This window comes from Canis lupus, chromosome 1 (assembly GCF_003254725.2).
Source record: "Canis lupus dingo isolate Sandy chromosome 1, ASM325472v2, whole genome shotgun sequence".
NCBI classification, from domain to species: Eukaryota; Metazoa; Chordata; class Mammalia; order Carnivora; family Canidae; genus Canis; species Canis lupus.
The window spans coordinates 67,423,630-67,443,891 of record NC_064243.1 but is presented as its reverse complement, the minus strand read 5'-3'; the positions used below and the strand labels follow the sequence as shown (position 1 = coordinate 67,443,891).

Genomic DNA, 20,262 nt, shown 5'->3' with positions numbered 1-20,262 from the left:
TAGCTTTTCTTTTCTTCCCCTTGGATTTCATATCCAAAATGTCGGCAAAGCCTGTCGGTTCTACCTTTGAAATATATTGAAAATCTGACTCCTTTACTGATCCCATAACAGTCCAAGTACCATCATTTTTTGCCTGTATTATTTTGACAGCCTCCCAACATGTCTGCCTGATTCTATACTAATTTCATTATAGGTCAATTCTTTATACCACATACATTATATTTTTTTAAGCATAAATAGATTATGTCCTTCCTCAATTCAAAACCTGCTAGTATATGCCTACTGAATAAGAATGAAAGGCATTATTAAGGCCCACAAAGCTCCAAATGACCTGGCTTCTCACATCTCAGACTTAATCTCTTCTTACTCTACAATCACACTGTTCCAGCCACACCCCTTCTTTATAAACCTACATTCATACAAAGCAAGCTCCTCTCCTGGCCTGAAATACTCTTCCTTCAAATATTGCCCTTGCTCACTACTTCACTTAATCTGTATCTCTCTGAACTGTTACTTCATCAGAGAGGCTTCCTCTGACCAGCTAAAATAGTATCTCTATGAGTTTCTCTTTCCCTTTACTCACTTTATTTTTATTAGCATGTATCACCAAACACGCAGGCATATATATGTGTATGTAGACATATATGTGACACATATGTGCATGTGTGTGTATGTGTACCTATAATCTTTACCAACTACATCATGAAATTCTAAGCACCAACCAGACTATAAGTTCCATGAGAACAAAGATTTTGTCTTATTGACTGCTCTGTGCCCAGACCTAGGATAATGTTTGGCACATAGTAGGCACTCAGTGATTATTTATTTTAATAATTGAATGAATTTCTACTAAAAGAATGCAATCCTGATAAGCATTTATATGCATACACATTTAAGAGATAAAAATGAAGTTCAAGAATAACAAAAAATAAGAATATTGTTCTAAGCTCAGACATTAAATTGACAGACATGAAAGAATTCACAAGGTGAGTCTGTAAAGAAAGGAAGAATAGTTTTGATTCAACTCAATTGCCTCTGAATTGAAGGTCCTCAAGATTCACTCAAGAAGTATGTACCTGATGCAGGGACTGACAGATTGCAGATGCATAACAATGCCTCTTGTCATCTCCCTGTGCCTAGCATCAGAAAAGGAATGTAATCTTCACTGTCTGCTGCCCCCTAAAATTATCCTTTTAGGTATAGTACTGTCTGAATTTTTGAAATTAGTGAAACCATAGTATGGAAACATAAACCGGACTGGTTGGATGAGTTAATCAAAATTAGTCATTAGGGCAAGAGCTCTGACATCTTTCACCCTTGATTAAACTTTCTAACAATATGTTCCAAAACTTAAAATGATAAAAGAAGACAAAATCTGCTTAAAGACTGGTAAAACTGTATTGATATGCCCAAGTTTGTCAGGAAGCATCAAACTCAGAATAACTCAGGGAATTCCTATTTGAGTATCTCTGCCAGAGATCCTCTGTTTGACGGTAGTCAAGAGAAATCAGGGTTTTGTTTTGTTTTTTTTAAGAGGTCAAAGAATCCATAGGCATTTATGAATTGAAGTGATAAATCATTACTGACACTAAAATAATTTTAAGAGGGGTATATTAAATCATGGTGCATTAGTAAGAGCACTACATCTGAAAATGGGAGACAAGAGTCCAATTCTAACTTCTTGCCTAATTTTCTGGACATTGGCCAATAATTCATTTGATATATATATATATATATATATATATATATATATACACACACACACATATATATCAATATATATATATATATATATAAAACAAGATCCTTAAGGCAGGAAAAAGCTATCAGAATTTTTGGGAAGACTTTATCAGTTATCAGACTACCCATGCCTCTCTGTAGTCTCCTAGTCCCTCACCAAGATGTTGAACTTGCCCTCAACAAAGTAGAGATAGAACATATTGCAACATCATAAGGCCATTAAAAAAGACCCACAGCTAATGTCATTCTCAATGTGAAAAACTGAGAGCTTTTCCCCTATGATCGGGAATAAGACAAGGATCTTCACGCTTACCATTACTATTTAATATAGTACTGGAAGTCATAGTCTCAGACAACAAAAAGAAATAAAAGGCATCTAAACTGGCAAGGAAGAACTCAAATTTTCACTATTTGCAGATGACATGATACTCTATGTAGAAAATCTGAAAGACTCCATGAAAAAATTGCTAGAACTGATCCCTGAATTCAGCAGTCCCAGGATATAAAAACAATGTGAAAAATTCTGTTGCATTTCTATACACCAATAGCAAAGCAGCAGAAAAAAAGAAATCAAGGATTCCATTTGCAATTGCACCAAAAACGGTGAGATAGCTAGAATAAATCTAACTAAACAAGTAAAAGATCTATACTCTGTAAACTACAGAACACTTATGAAAGAAATTGAAGAGGATACCAAAAAATGGGAAAGAATTCCACACTCATGGATTGGAAGAACAAACATTGTTAAAATGTCCATACCACCCAAAGCAATCTACACATTCCATACTATCCCCATCAAAATACCACCAGCATTTTTCACAGAGCTAGAACAAACTACCCTAAAATTTGTATGGAACCACAAAAGACCCCAAATAGCCAAAGCAATTCTGAAAAAGAAAAACAAAACTGGAAACATCACCATCCACATCTCAAGCTATATTCAAAGCTATAGTTATCAAGGTGGTGTGGTACTGGCACAAAAACAGACAGACATAGATCAATGGAACAAATAGAGAACCCAGAAATGGACCCTCAACTATATGGTTAACTAATTTTTGGCAAAGCAGGAAAGAATATCCAATGGGAAAAAGTCTCTTCAACAAATGATGTTGGGAAAGGTAGACAGCCACATGCAGAAGAATGAAACTGGACAACTTTTTTACACCACACACAAAAGTAAATTCAAAATGGACAAAAGACCTTAATGTAAGATAGGAAACCATCAAAATCCTAGAGGAGAACACACCTTGCCCATAGCAACTTCTTACTAGACACATCTCCAAAGGCAAGGGAAACAAAAACAAAAATAAACTACTGGGACTTCATCATGACGAAAAGCTTCTAAAAAAAAAGGACAAAAAGCGTCTGCACAGCAAAGGAAACAACAAAACTAAAAGGCAGCCTAGAGAATGGGAGAAGATGGTTGCAGATGGCATATCTGATAAAGGGTTAGTATCTAAAATTTATAAAGAACTTATCTAACTCAATTCCCCAAAAACAAATAACCCAGTTAAGAAATGAACAGAAGATATGAATAGGCACTTTTTCCAAAAAAGATACCTAGATGGTTAAGAGACACATGAAAAGATGCTGACCATCACTCATCAGGGAAATACAAATCAAAACCACAATGAGATGCAATCTCACATCTGTCAGGGCGACTAAAATGAACAATACAAGAAACAAGAGCTGTTGGCGAGGATGCAGAGAGAGGGAAAACTCTTGCATTGTTGGTGGAAACGCAAACTGGTGCAGCTACTCTGCAGAACCGTATGGAGGTTCGTCAAAGAGTTATAAACAGAAGTACCCTAAGATCCAGCAATTGTATTACTAGGTATTTATCCAAAGGATACAAAAATACAGATTTGAAGGGGCACATGGTCCCTGATGTTTATAGTGCATTTCAACAATAGCCAAATTATGGAGAGAGACCAAATGCCCATCAACTGATGAATGGTTAAAGAAGATGTGGTCTCTACATGCAATGGAATATTACTCAACCATCAAAAAGAATAGAACTTTGCCATTTGCAATGACATGGGTGGAGCTAGAATGTATTATGCTAAGTGAAATAAGTCAGGGAAAGACAAATACCATATGATCTCACTCATATGTGGAATTTAAGAAAGAAAACAGATGAACATATGGGAGGGGAAAAAGAAAAAAAATGGAGAGAGGGATATGAGGTATAAAAGACTCTTAATGGTAGAGAACAAACTGAGGGTTGATGGAAGGGATGGGCTAGATGGATGATGGGTATTAAAGAGGACAATTGTTATGATGAGCAATGGGTGTTGTATGTAAATGATGAATCACTGAATTCTACTCCAGAAAAAAAAAAATTGGCAGTTTCTAATAAACATATGCTTCCCCCCTCCCCCCCCCCCCCCCCCCGCCAAAAAGCCAAACTTGTAACCTTTGGCCACATTCAGTTTCTTTCAATTGTGTTGATAAGGAATATGTGGTTGAGGACCACAAGAAAAATAGTCCCTTTGAACTCTAAAATTGGATTTGTTGCACAGAAATAAATCACTGATGAGTCTTTCAGAAGGTATAAAATCCTCAAAAACATATCCATCCCAGAGTGATGATTTTTAGTGTTCTTCTAAAAATGTGTCCATAGCTATCTTTTCTGGTTTTTACATTCCAAATATGAATATTTCCTTATATTCAATATAACAATAGTTTTTCCTATAATTTAAAATCTCTACTAGTCCATAAAAATAAAGTTTGTTCTTAAAACACCCACAAAATTCCTCTTATTTTACTTGGAAATATTTCATAATTTCGTTTTTCATCCCCTCTTGTAATAATAATAATACTCTCTGAGAGGATCAACCTAAATTTAAATTACTAAATGAAAGAGTTCTCATTAGGTCCAAATGCAAAATTTCATCTAGTTAGATGAATACATTAGATAGCAGTTTATTTCTTCTTGATTCCAATTATATCTTATTTTCTGATATTCTGCTTCATTTAATAATTGGGAAATTTTGGTATTCTGTAAGTAGATACGATCTGGAGAGAAAAAATGCTGGTCACATAAGTAATTTTGTAGGCTTAATAACTGGTTTCAATTAAGTTTTTATAATAATTTTTCACTAAATTTTTAAAACCTGGACTGCAAGGGATCATTTGAAATTTTAAGTATTCCAGGAAAATTCTTTAAAATATTTTTAAATAACAGCATTTTTAATTATAATTAGGATCAGGTAGCCAATAATCACAAAGTCTATATGCTACTGAACCCAACAAGGAGAAAGTGCTCCTTCTAACACAGATGTCATCAGAAGCCCTGTTACCAGGCTATTTTGAAGACAATGAATTCCTTTGCTTTTTGAAAATATCTGTCTCTGGTTTGAAATTTCCATTAACAGAGTCACGTATTTTGGATGACATTGACTGCAAAACACCACTATTACCTTGGGCAGGTGTGAGAGTTGAACATTCCAAAATTAACTCACAACTATTCACTTATAACACAGCTTAGTTCTGTCAATTTGCCATTTGTCATCTTGAGAAACAGGAAGAAGAATACAAAGGAAACTGTCCTCATAAAGGAAGTGGGATTTGAAGGGAGATCTTAGTTACAGTACAAGGAAGCTAAACCTAGGAAGTGTTCAACAGTGGGGCTCTGGATATCTAGTTGTAATGTGAATAGGATTGCCAAATAAAATAGGGACACCTATTAAATCTGAGCAAATATTACAATTTGAGACATAGTTATATTAAAACATTATACTTTGTTATTTGAAATTCAAATTTAACTGCATTATTATACTATTATTTAGTAAATTTGGCAAACATGGTATAAAAACATGATCTTGGAGTAAGTGGTTTGAGAAAAGGACCACCGTCCATTGTCTTCTTGCCTTGTGATTTATTCTTAGGAGCGGCTACAGCTGAAGGGGGAAAAAAAACCTTCAGTATTTTAGCTTGCTGACAGAGATGTTTTTGCTTTCTCTTTGTGGAAATTATCCACATTATTACACTCTCCATATATCAGTTCCTCCATTGAGTGAGAGTTTGCAATGTATCGCACCGGGTCTGCACTCTGATATAAAGAATGTAAGCAAAACCTCTCCTTCATTGAACTTTCACTCTTATAGTACAGGTAGGACAAGCATGCAAACTAGCAGTGATATAGAATGATACAGCCCAGAATATGTTATGTGTCATAAAAGGAGAACTGAAAAGTCCTGGAGGGTTTCAGAGAGAGAAAAATAGTATTTCCAGATTGTGTGAGTTAAAGGTTAAAAGCTACCAAAGGCCTAAGAAGTGACTTATGTTTTCCATCGACATGGCATATTCAGTATTGTCCAACCAGAGAGCACCTGGATAACATATAGAAAACAAGCTTTTAGGGCAACCTGGGTGGCTCAGCAGTTTAGTGCTGCCTTCAGCGCAGTGCATGACCCTGGAGTCCCAGGATCTAGTCCCACATCGGGCTCCCTGCAGGGAGCCTGCTTCTCCCTCTGCCTGGGTCTCTGCCTCTCTCTCTCTCTGTCTCTCATGAATAAATAAATAAATAAGATCTTAAAAAAAAAAGAAAAGAAAACAAGCTTTTAAGCTTTTATAAGCAGAGTTTAGCTCACTTGAGGATAAGGCAATTCCCAATATTTCCTAAAAGAGTGAGTGAGAGAAGAAAGGAAAAGAGAAAGCTCCAACAACCTGCATTGTATGTTAAAAGCTAATGGTGATTCTTCATGAAATATTTCTTGATTTTTAATGAATGAAATGCTTGGATTTTAAGGCACAGATGAAAGTAAGAGACAAGATTTTGGATGTAACCATAAGCAGGACTGAACTTTTAGTAAAAAGGTTTGGTAGGAAAAAAAAAACAAAAAAACACTGGTCAGCAAACACAGGCAAGAATAATTTATCTTTACAAACAGAAAGCACAATGTAAGATAGTTGAAATAATTTCTGCTTCTGAGTAGGCTGTAGAAGGATGTCAAACAATATATACTTTTCATGGTAGCCACAAGAAAACATGAAAGATAACAAACCTGTACCTAATATTTTATGAGACTATCAAAGGTTGATAGATTCATGGAAGATTTGAGAAGCAGAATCCCAGCAAGAAATGAACTGTACGTACATTGAGAAGTAGCAAGCCAAGACAGCTTCCATGCCTGAAGGCACATGTCTTGTTTGGGTACAAATGGGCATTAAGTGGGCCTGTCATAGATGGAAAGGCTGCAGAAATGAGGAGAAACCAGCTTAGCTTTTAAAAACAGTTTATTCTGGCAGAGAGGACTGAAATCTGGAAGTACCCGGGATGCAAAAAGTTAGTTCATGTGCCAGACAATTTCTCCCACAAATCCCTGAATTTTGTTGAAAAGTGGTAGTGAAAGAGGAGTGTGAAACAGAATTCATGCAGTCTTATGTCTTCTGGGGTGCAGGATTTCCAAAGCCCTGCTGGAACATGCACATTAAAAGCAAAGAAAATTATAGAACAATATCTTTCATAAAATATAGATGCAAAAATCCTTAAAAAAATACTAACAAACCTAATCCAGGAATATAGACAAAGATAATATATCCTGACTAACTGGAGTTTAGCATAAGAATGCAAAGTTGGTTTAATATTTGAACATTTATCAATGTAATTCCACATTAATAAATTAAGCCATACAATCATAGATACAGAAAATCATATAGATGCAGGAAAAAACATTTGACAGAATTTAACACCCCTTCATAATAAAAATCCACAGCAGGGGATCCCTGGGTGGCTCAGCGGTTTAGCGCCTGCCTTTGGCCCAGGGTGCGATCCTGGAGTCCCAGGATCGAGTCCCATGTTGGCCTCCCGGCATGGAGCCTGCTTCTCCCTCCTCCTGTGTCTCTGCCTCTCTCTCTCTCTTTCTCTCTCTGTATATCATAAATAAATAAATAAATCTTTAAAAAAAATCCACAGCAACTAGAAATAGAAGACAATACCTTCAATCTGATGAAGGATGCATACAATAAACCATAGCTGCTTTTTGTAAAATATCAAATGCTTTCCCTTAATATGTGAAATAAGGCAAAGATGCTCACTCTTGATATTTCTACCCAAACTTTTACCTGCACTCTTAGGAGGTGTAACAAGGCAAGAAAAAAATTAAAGAAAGATATAAAAGCAAGAGGCAAAACTGTGTTTATTCACAGATTACATCACAATATATAGAAATTTAAATAATCTAAGAAAATAAACTACTACAACGAATAAATGAATTTAACAAAGTCATAGAACACAAAGTCGATATAAAAAATCAGTTCCATTTTTCTAAATTAACAACCCAAAAATTGTAAAAGGAAACTTTTAAAAATACATTTATGCACTGGGTGTTATACATAAGTGATGAATCACTAAATTCTACTCCTAAAACTGATACGACACTATAACTTAGCCAAGTAGAATTTAAATAAAAACTTGAAAAAGAAAGAAGATAGAAGAAAGAAAGAAAGAAAGAAAGAAAGAAAGAAAGAAAGAAAGAAAGAAAGAAAAAGAAAGAGGGAGGTATTTATATAGGCATTAAAGAACACAATTACTTGGGAAGAAATTCAAAATGAAATATGCCAGTCCTACAAACTGAAAAGTAATCTGAGAGAAATGAGGGTAAACAAACATAAAGATAGTCTATGTTCATGGAGGAGATTGATTTCGTGACAGGCTGCTACAAGGCCTCTCTCATTTGTCTCCCTCTTTCTGGTGATAAACGAGATTTCACTTCCCTCTCCCTGCTTTCTCCCTCATTTCCTTCAGTAAAGCTGGAGGCCATAGAACTAGTTAGCGGTAGTCTAGATATTGAAAAAATATCTAAGATATAGTCATCACCCTCAAGTAATGCATAGTTTTTACAGAAGACCAAACTTTTTTTTATTCTGGCAATGGAATGTATACATTATTTTTCACTATTGTCCCTGAGGACAAAATTAGTATCTCAAATAATATGTATATCCATATATATGTGTATACATGTGTGTGTGTGTATGGAAGAGCTAATTGTTATTGATCTTGGCAGTGATTTTTGAACTTGATGACAAAAGCACATATAAGCAAAAACCCAACAATGGGATTCGTCAAACTCAAAAGCTTTCACAAAGCAAAAGAAACAATTAACAAACACATACCTTGCTGTCTGCATCTCTTCCATCTAGCTGTTCCTGAATTATATCCTTTAATATTGAACCAGAGATCTAATTTTTAAAAAATTAACAAAATGAAAAGATGACCTACAGAATGAGAGAAAAGTTTTGCAAACCACTTATCAGATAAGGAGTTAACATCCAGAATTATTTAAAAACTCATTTAACATAGTAAACCAAAAAATCTGATGAAAAAAATGAGCAGAAGAACTAAACAGACATTTTAGGGTGAAACACTTTATTAACTGTGAATTCAGCAAGTCTTAAATTTTTCTGTACATTTTTTGAAAATTGTAGTATGGCCCTAGGCATTTTTAAAATTTTATTTAAATTCAAGTACCTAACATATAGTATATTATTAGTTTCAGAAGTAGAATTTAGTGATTTATCAATTGCATATAACACTCAGTGCTCATTACATCACATGCCCTCCTTAATGCCCATCTGCTCACCCACTTTCCCTCCAGCAATCTTAAGTTTGTTTCCTATAATTATGAGTCTCTTAAGGTTTATCTCCCTTTCTGATTTCATCTTATTTTATTTTTCCCTTCCTTCCCCTATGACCCTCTGTTTTGTTTCTTAAATTCCATACATGAGTGAAATAATATGGTTAAATAGACATTTTTCCAAAGAGGTCATTAAAATGACCAACAGGCACATGAAAAAGATGTTCAATTTCATTGATCATCAAGGAAATGTGAATCAAAACTAATGAGATACCACCTCACATCTGTTAAATGGCTATCATCAAAAAGACAAGAGACAACAGACACTAGCAAGGATGTGGGGAAAAGGCAACTGTTACACACTGTTGGTGGGAAGGTTAGCTGGTCTAACAGCGATGGAAAACAATATGGTCTTTCCTCAAAAAATTAAAAATAGATCTACAGTAGGATCCAGCAATACACTTCTGGGTATGAACCCAAAGGAAATGAAAATAGGATTTTAACAAGGTATATGCACTCCCAAATGTATTGCATTATTCACAATAGTCAAAATATGAAAACAACCCAAACCATAAACAGACAAGTGGATAAAAAATATATAGTGTATATACACAATGGGATATTATTCAACCATAGGGAAGAAGGATATCCTGCTATGTATGACAACATGATGACCTTGAGCACATTATGCTGAGCAAGATAAGTCAGAGAAAACAAATACTATATGATATCACTTATATGTAAAATCTTAAGAAAAAAAAAGCAAAACTTAAAAAACAAAGAGTAAAATGGTGGTTATAGGCAATGGCAGTTAAGGAGATAAGATTGATAGGGATTAAGGAAACAAACTTGTAATGGATAGTAAATAAGCCATAAACATCTAATGCACAGAATAATGAATAGAGACAATGATATTGTACTATAATTATGTAATGTGATAAATATTGCTATATTCATATTACAGTATATAAATGTGTCAATAGGCTATCCAACTTAAATTTATACAGTGTTGCATGTCAAATTTATTCATAAATAAATATACACATAAATACACAATTACATACCTCACAGGTAGGTCTTCATCCACTGTGTCCATTCAAAAAACTCCATTGTGAACTCCAAATTAAAACCCTGTGTCAAGCAAAAGAAAAATCAACAGGTAGATTTCAGTCTTAATGATTATTATAAAGTTTACATCAATTCATTTGCTACCAAGTATAAAAAAATGCAACTACTATATTCAATAATAAATCAAGGACAAAATGAGCCACAATAAAAATCTAGTATGTATTTGATCAGATCTAATTAGCATTTAATATGATGTTTAAAACTTTTTAATGGTGTCTTTATTATGTCATGCTGGAAGGTGCCTTTTGAACAAGAACTCAACTTGAGTGAATGAACCCACTGCTTTATAGACACAATTTTTCAGCACTAATTTAATAAGGATATTGAAAACGGATAACTGGTGAGAGGTTTTCATTAAATCTAAATGGTTGAGCAAATTAATAGGAGGCATAAGCTCAGTATATAAGATTGAGCAGTTTCTAAACAGCCATCTCATCTGATTCTGAGCTGCAAATAAATATATCCATGGATGAATGTAATTGTTTTAAATGTTGCTATTTGTAAATTAAAATCTAAAAAGTAGTGCTTCCATATTAAATGGTTAGTATGAATAACGAAGAGTTGATATTTAATTTAGATTTAATACTATAAGACCACACTTTTATGTGCTATATTGTTATTGCATTTCACAAAATATGTTCTCCAATTAATTGGGCTTGATACTGCAGCAAGTATCTAATATATGCAAATAGCCTATGAGTTTGAATTTATATTGTCAAAATAGTCATCTCTCTCTCCTCTGGAGATATGGGCTTAGGTCACAGATGAGGGGACCGTAAGTATCATTTGTTTCTTCCAGTGTTAAAGTATGAGTGATTCTGAGGAATCAAGCATTTCAGCACAATCTCCTTAATTATGTACATTTTTATTTGTTGTATACCCTTCCATGTTTAAGAGGAGCGAGCCTTGAAAGGCTAACTTAAATCTTAAAAAGTCAGTATAACCAGGATTCTTTTGCTATTGCAGCCAGAATTCAAGGAGGACTCACTCATACAAGAACCACATATAAAACACTCTCACCAGGACCTTCTTTTTATTTCTAGTGTCTTTAACTCATTAAATTGAACAAATTGTAGGTGGGTTAAAAGGCATAAATATCTCAGTAAAATGTATGCATTTTCAACAGATATGTAATAGATTGAATTATTGTGTTCAACATATGCTTATCATTTTAGTGATAGATACTCCTAGACAAGTGATTTAACTGGAAATGTTCCCATAATGGCACAAAATATATGGCACTTCCATCCCCATACTAAAGATACCTCATCAAGGCTATTTAATTATGAAGGTGGTATAAAGTTATTATCGCAGGTGAACTTTATTTATAAACTCATAAACGCTTTGTTTGTTATATTCAAAAGCCTTCTGTGATACAACTGGTTAAATGTCCAACAAAAATTTATCATCTGGGGCAGCCCGGGTGGCTCAGTGGTTGAGCGTCTGCCTTCAGCCCAGGGCGTGATCCTGGAGACTGGGATCGAGTCCCACATCGGGCTCCTGGCGTGGAGCCTGCTTCTCCCTCTGCCTGTGTCTCTGCCTCTCTCTCTCTGTGTCTCTCATGAATAAATACATAAAATCTTAAAAAAAAATTATCATCTGTCTTTATGTCACTATGGGAAACCTATTGTCTATCCAAAGTCCTCAATTCCATTTCTTTGCCACCTTTTAGACAATGACACCAATGTGTCAAAGTGATGTCACCTCCAGCTGAGAAACAGCTCTGTTTTATGCATACCCTTTTTTCCTATTTGCCAACTACATTCAGAGGATTTTGAGGTTCTAAAGGATGCTAGAAACATAAGATGAAAGGAGCCTGAGGTCCTGAATCACTTGATACAAGATGAATTATCAACTGAAAGTACTTGTATTAGATAGTACCTGAGCAAAAAAGAACTTTCAGTTACATAAATCAACAAAGTTTTATTTTGCTTGTGTTTTACTAATTGTATAGTATCTGCAGCATATTTATATATGATGGAATACTACTCAGCCTTCAGAAAAGGAAATCTTGCCATTTGCAATGACATGGATGGAACTAGAAGGTATTATGCTGAGCAAAATAAGTCAATCAGAGAAAGAATTATCATGTGATCTCACTCATAGGTGGAATTTAAGAAACAAAACAGAGATTCATGAGGGAAGGGAGGAAAAAAATAAAATGAGACAAAATCAGAGAGAGAAACAAACCATAAGAAACTCAACTCTAGGAAACAAAATGGGGTTGCTAGTGGGGAGATGGGGTTAAGGAGGGCACACGATGTAATCAGCACTGGATATTATATAAGACTGATGAATCACTGACCTCTACTTCTGAAATTAATAATACATTGTATGTTAATTGAATTTAAATTTAAGACTTAATAAAATAGTTGTATAGTATCTCATGTTATCTTAATATAGACGTTAGTAATCTGAAGTGGGACTCTTCTTTTAAGAAGTACATTGTATGTGTAGTATAAGGCCCCAAAAAAGGCTGCCCCAACGTGGGTCACTTTGGCTTAAACATTATTTTGAGTTAAAAGGAATCAAAGTCCAGCAGATGCAGGAAAAGCTCTTCAACAAACCTCAGTTGTTGCACCAGGAAAAGAGCTATTAATAGATTCCTCTTTACCTGAGAAACTTAACTGCGCAATAGGACAACCTTTGTTTTCCAAACATCTCCTTTCATCTTACTCTGATAGTCCTTCTCCCCTTTGCATCCTTAGGCCCCTCCACTCCCCTTAGCTTATAGAAGCACCATTTTCCTTCATTCCAAGTTTCTTTGGAATTTCCATGCCTGTGTGGGTTCCACATGTGTATGCTACTAAATTTTACCTTCTCCCGTCAATCTGTCTCATGCCAATTTGATTCTTAGTCCAGCTAGAAGGTCCTTTGAGGAGACAGAGATTCTTGCTCCCCAACAGTGGCAGTGGCTTAGGGACCAGGCAGTAGATAGTGGGCAAGCTGATAAGAGACGAGAAAAAGATGGAGGGCTATTTACCCAATGATAAAATATTTGTTAAAACTGTCAATATCAATTTGTTGGAAGTCATCTGGCTTGTAGCTCTAGAGAAAGAGATTAGAACAACTAGACTGCTAACTATGTAACTCAATTATTACCTCCTCTTACATTTTGTATTATTATATATTTTAATTCTTTACATTTTTCTAAGCATCATTCATTGATCATTACTGTTATTTTGTATGAACAGGATATGTTGAGATTTCCCCACCTATTTATCTCCTGAGTTTCCATATTTCTATCAGGAATTCTTTTACTTCTTCCCTAAATATTTCTGTTCATTAAGATCAGCTGGTGCTGACTTTCCACTATCTGTTGGTCTGAAAATGTTACTGACTTATCTACCTTTTTGGAGGATTATTTTGCCTGATATAAAATTCACATAGGCATTTTCCCTACTGTTTGGCATTTTTAAGATACCATTCTATTGATTCCTGGCTCCATCATTTCCACTGAACAATTAGCTGTAAGTCTTTGAAGATGAAGTGTCTTTTTTACTTTTGCTGCTTTTAAGATTTCTCATTTTTCTTTAGCTCTCAAAGTTTTGCTATGATATGCCTGGGCATGATATATATTTTTTTTTTTTTACACAGTCTGCTAGGGATTTTCAGTAGACTCTTTGAGTCTTTAAGTCTTTCATCAGTTTTAGAAAACTCATTATCTAGTCAAATATTGTCTCTGCCACATATTTCCTCCACTTCTAAAACTCCAGATTGTTTCCATGTATTCTATAAAGCTCCGTTGGTCTTTCTCTTTCAAGGATTCACACCAAATACTTTCCATTGAATCCTATCTTAATCTTAGCCCAAAATGCCATTTTTCCCGTTTCTAATTCTATAGAAATATTCTTTAAATTTTCATCTTTTCACACACATTATCCTCTATTTTATTGAACATATTATTTATAGTTACGTTAGTGTTCCTATCTGCTAACTTTAAAGCTAGATCAACTATGCATCTGCTTCTATTGACTATTTTTTTCTCTTATGATCATATGATCCTATCTTATCACATGCCTCGTGCTAATGAAATGACACAAATTGTGTGTAAAAAAAAAAAAACTGTAGTGACTTCAGATAACTCAGAGTTCCTCCAAAGAGTTTTGTCTATTATCTCTGCCTACCAAATGGGATAGCTATCATCATAATTTTTTTAAAAGATTTTATTTATTTATTCATGAGAGACACAGAGAGAGAGAGAGGCAGAAACACAGGCAGAGGGAGAAGCAGGCTCCATGCAGGGAGCCTGATGTGGGACTCAATCCCGGGTCTCCAGGATCACGCCCTGGGCCAAAGGCAGCGCTAAACCACTGAGCCACCCGGGCTGCCCCTATCATCATAATCTAATCAGACACTGAGCTAAGTAGAGTCTAAATTACATTTTGTCAAGACTCCCCGATTTTTACTCACTCCTAGGGTGAGCCACTCAGGGTTTCCATCTGAGATCTAGATTTACCAGTGCTCCTTCTCCTGGTAGACCTTGAACACTATTGCTGTATAAGAGACATAAGAGTAGCCCAGATCATATAGGTATTTAGGGGCCATTGTAAGAAGTCTGGCTTTTAGTCCAAAGTGGTGAATCAATGGAGTTTTCCACAAAGAAATGATATGAAAATTATGTTTTAAATGGATCACTTGGTTGTTGTAATAGGAATAAAATGTGAAAAAGCAAGACAAGAGGTAGGAAGTCCATTAAGAAGTCTGTTGACATCTAATCTATAGACAAGTCTAGCTGCAATCTAGTCTCAAGCAGAAAAGTGATTAGATACTTTGAAATTATTGCAAACAGAATTTCCTGGTAACTGGATGTGGAATAAAGGAGAGGAGAATGAGGGATAAATTCAAATTTGAGGGCAAGAGAAATGGGAAGGATTAAGTGCTATCAATTAAGACATATATGACTTTAATGGAGTTTAGGTAGAGTAAGGTTGGGGAAGGAGGCCAGATTGGGAGTTCAGTTTGAAATTCATTAATTGGAGGCAGATAGAAATACAGGCTGATATTCAGGGGAAGATCTGGCTGGAGAGAGAAATTTGTGAGTGGTGTCTGATAACAAAGTTGATCTAAATACAGCACCAAGAATATCTAAGTGCATGGAATCAAATTGAGAATATTTACTGAAAGACTTTTTTTTTCTTTGTTTCTGTCATCATTTTAAGGCTTTATTGTCCATGAAGAGCTAACTGCCTAAATTCCAATAAAGAGAATAATGGTTTTGCCAGAAAAAGCAAGGTCATCAGTACTCAAACTGAAGGAATTTTGAAATCCTGAACTCACATTTTTTAACTGTCGGTAAGACCCAGGCCGTCAAACTCAAGCTGATGTAAAAGATGTTCAGGACGGTCAGATTTCTACCTAGGAAGATGACTAGATTCTATCACTATGGTGCATTTGCTCCCTATTCTTATGTTCACTTTAATCATTTCCATTTCTGTTTTCCCATTATCACATCAACTTCTTACAACCTCAAAAAATTTTCAATATGTCTTTATGTCAGTAGAAGGCAATAAGCTAGTTACAACATAATTTTCAATTTTTTAGAAAGAAAGTAAGCTGCTAAAACAGATATTAGTGTAAAAAATGAAAAAGAAAACACTAGATACTTTCTCATAATTGGGAGTCAAAGATCTAGAGAGCAGCTATATGTGAAGCTGAATGATTTTGACAACAATGTTAAATAGGTTGGTGATACTTGATTTGTTTTTCAATATCTGACCAGAACTGGCACTTAGAGAAAAGGGGGAAAATGTAAGGTCATCTGCAGACACTTCAGAATGTCAGCCTCCTCATTTCAAATAAGTTGGTGATAAAAGAGAAAAAATAGAATTATTATTTGTTTCGGGAATTTTTTAAAGTAAATATAAGTGTGATATATGCATATGTATATCATTTTTATCTATGATGTTTATTTTGAAAATAAATATTAAGTTAAAGTTTGAAATGAATTATGGTATTTCTATAATTAGTAGATATGTTTATGCTTAGGATGCTGAGAAATGATACACCCTGAGAGAGCCCAGCTTGCCTTAAAAACTAATCTATGTGCAATCTGTGAAATATATCTCTGATCATTTATCACTCCCATTTACAAAACAACATTTCTGTGTGTGAGCATAAGCCAGATAAACTTTCAAGTTTTTCTCATGTTAAGAGTAATAAATTGTGTCTAGAAAGACTACTAAGCATTAATAGAATCTTTTCAATATATGATTTCCATCCTATGCAAAGAAAGAGAATATTTTTTTAATTGAAGTAAAATTGACATACACTATCTTATTAGTTTCACGTGTTGGTATTTTTACACAATACAAAATCTTCCCCACATTAGCCCAGTTACCGTCTGTCATCATATGAAGTTATTACAATATTATTGACTATATTCCCTATGCTGTACATTACATCCCCATGACTTAGTTATTTTATACCTGGAATTCAGTAGAGTTGCAGGATACAAAGTTAACAATCAGAAAACAAAACAGAATACTTCTAAAAAACAATGGTACCAATTTTACAGGCTCTGTCTTTAAAATACAATTAGAATCTTACCACGCAAAAACCTAGGGTCTGGATCACCCTCATTTCTCATCTGTTTTATTTCTCGCAGCCTCCCAACTGTTCTTTCCATGTCATTCTTTGGCCACACACACTTTATTCTCAGCACAGCAACAAGAGAGATCCTTTTGAAATGTTGACTGCTCTGACTTCTCTCTTTCTAATGCTCCAACTCTGCCTCCTGGTTCCTTTGTTATCCTCCATCATCCCAGGTGAACTTTTACTCAGAAACTCCAGCAGTTTCCTCTCTACACCATCCCTATAAACTTACCCCCTGCCCCTTTCAGAGTTTTGCCCAAACAGCACCTTGCGGATGGGACTTACCCTGACTCTAGCATTGCCCAAACTCCCTATCCTTCTTACTCTCCTCTTCTTCCTTCTCCATAGTGCCTGTCTTCTAATACACGATAGTTTACTCATTTCATATGTTTATTTTTTTTTATCATTTATCTTTCCTCCTAGAAGGTAAACTTTGAGAGGGCAAGAAACTTGGTTGTGTTACTCACTGCGGTATCCTGAATGCTTAGACTCTTGTCTGTCTCTTAGTGTTTAGGACTTGAATAAAAAGTTTAGCTTCAACTTGAAAACATATCAAAACTATTTTCTGAAAACCAGGAAAATTAAAACCGCCCCAAATCAGTCTCCAACCCTTTCAAAAAAATCGATGACCTCACTCGGCATGTTATATCTGTTTCTTTTGGAATCTAAGCTCTCTCTATCACTTAATTCCCATACATACAATTGATTCTGCTTTGCCTAAAATTGCTCCATAACAAAACACAATAGCAACAAAAGGAAAAACTACAATTAGGCTGAGTTTGTTTTGGTAAAAAAACAAAAAAACAGGAAGAGGCAAAGTTGAAAAACAGTTTTATTTATTGACACAGGGGAAGTATTCTAATGGATACATTATCACATTATATATATGTTTAGCATTAGTGTTTACTTGAAAAGAGCCTTAGTTCTCCCATTTCTTTTTTTTTACAAGGTAAAATAATCCAAACATATTTTTTTCTATATTTCTTTATAACTTATTTCTGAAGTACTATGACATAATATGTGATAAAAGGGAAGTACTGAAAAGATGTAACTTGAAACAAGTCATTGAAAATAAAGTTTGGGAAAGGTGGTTTGTGGCACTGACAAAAATAGTTATAAGTAAATATATTCTTTATTTTTAACATATTGCTTTTTGAGGGGCACCTGGGTGGCTCAGTTGGTTGAGCATCCAACTCTTGATTTCTGCTCAGATCATAATCTCAGGGTTGTAAGATCAAATTCCGCCTTGGGCTCTATGCTAAGCATGGAGCCTGCTTTGGATTTTGTCTCTGCCTTTCCCTCTGCCCCAACTCCCCACTTAAGAATATTTTTTGATACACTAAATATATAGCTTTTTGATAAAATAATACTGATATATCAAAAGAGGGTAAAGGCAGCATTTATATTTCCTGGAATAAAACAGTTTCAGTGTAGTAGTTAGAAAAAAATGATGGCCTACTTGACTGCATTCCTGGGCCCCTAAATCATGATGTAATAACAAGTACATGAGGAAGATTCAGTCTACTTGACAAGAGTAAAGTACTCTGTCCAGTCCTACTATGATAATACTGACTAATGCCCACCGCATCTTGAATACTATCAACTACTCTGTAAGCAGCCTTACACTTCTGCTCAAAGAGCTCGCGCTGGAGAAAAGCATCAGCCAAGTTCTACCTACCTTCCCCAAAGTTTGAAAAAAAAAAAAAAAAAAAAAGGAGGTCATGGTGGATGGAGAAGGTGAGTGAAAAGACTGGTCACATCTTCAGTCAGATCATCTTTTCCAACTTCGGAAAGTTAATACTGGAGAAGAGCCCTTTGACTACATTGACTGGGTGAAGGGCCACAGTAATAGCTTTCAACTTCCATGTCAGGGACACCAGGCAGGGAAAAGGATTATGGGCATGTGGTGAATATGGGGAGGTATTCAGGCAGAGAACTTGGTGGTTTGTCATGAAAGAGGCTATAGTTATTTACTAAACTGTGTATTTGTATACTTACTAATCTATCTCTTCATGCTGGCAGGGATTCTTATCCGTTTTATTCCCTCTTGTATCGCCAGGACAAAGCACAGAGCTTGGTACACCTAAGGGCTGAAGGGGTTCAGAACATGCCACCTCAGAACATGCCACTCTGGCATGTTGACTTTTTTGAGTTAAAGCCCTGGAGAAACAGCACGTGAAGGAAGGGCTCTCTAACCTCCTTCTTTCTATGTAAAAGCAGGTCATAATGTTTCCCATGAGAAAGGTAACCTCCCTACAACAGGAAGAGAAAAAACAGTCCTATCACCAGAGACTATGAGTTGACACCGAAAAAATGACCTGCATAGGAGCGCCTGGGTGGCACAGTGGGTTAAGCACCTGACTCTTGATTGTAGCTCAGGTCATAATCTCAGGGCGATGAGACCAAGCTCCGAGACCAGCTCCTAGTCCAACAGGGAGTCTGCTTGAGATTCTCTCCCTCTCCCTCTGTCCCTCCCCCTACTTGCTCTCTCTTATATAAATAAATAAATAAACAAACAAACAAATAAATAAATAACTCTTTTATAAAAATGGACCCACATAAGAACCTACTAGAAAATGTTTTTCTTCCATTAATTTCCCCCACATATTTCCTAGGTCATACCATTGTCCCACTTGCCCCTAGCCACAAGCCCCATTGTCTTGTCATGTCCCCCAAATTACTTTTCTTGTTTAAAAAGTTTTGTAAGTTTTTGGGCCTAACAGCTTGTTGAAGCCTTCATTTTTCTTTTGAAAACTTCCACGTACATGTAAAGGTATTAAATAAAATGTGTATGTTTTTCTACTGTTAATCTGTGTCAGTTTAATTCTTAGGTACAGGCTCAGAATATAAGAGGGTATAAAAGTTTTCCCCCTTGTAGTAATCGGTAAATTTCTGAAGTGCATATGCTCTCACCAGTAGAGTTGTGTGCTTACCAAGATTCACTTGAATTTCCTAAATTGTTTATGTCAGTTGTACTTGTTACTACAATTATGTAATTAAACTTTATGCAAATTGATGAAATATGATTGATGATGGGTTTGCCATGTAAACTAAGTTAAATACTTTGAAAGATTTCATAATTGTGAGTCACTAACACATATTCTGTGCTATATGAAGTATAGACAAGAAAACTGCAAAAAGTTGGCAGACTTGAAAAAAATCTAGAAGCCATTTATACTCAAATTTTTTGCAAGTACATGAGCTTTCATTCTAAGTGTAA

The 20,262-nt window shown here is 35.2% G+C and overlaps 1 long non-coding RNA gene across 1 annotated transcript; it reads right to left on the bottom strand.

Moving 5' to 3' along the window:
- Positions 1-8,841: 8,841 nt before the first annotated feature.
- On the bottom strand, positions 8,842-19,132 carry LOC125755943 (uncharacterized). Its single transcript, XR_007413574.1, has 4 exons — positions 19,041-19,132; positions 13,266-13,394; positions 10,385-10,451; positions 8,842-8,925 (listed from the first exon to the last, which is right to left on the bottom strand). It is a non-coding gene; the product is annotated as an uncharacterized LOC125755943 (long non-coding RNA).
- Positions 19,133-20,262: the final 1,130 nt, after the last annotated feature.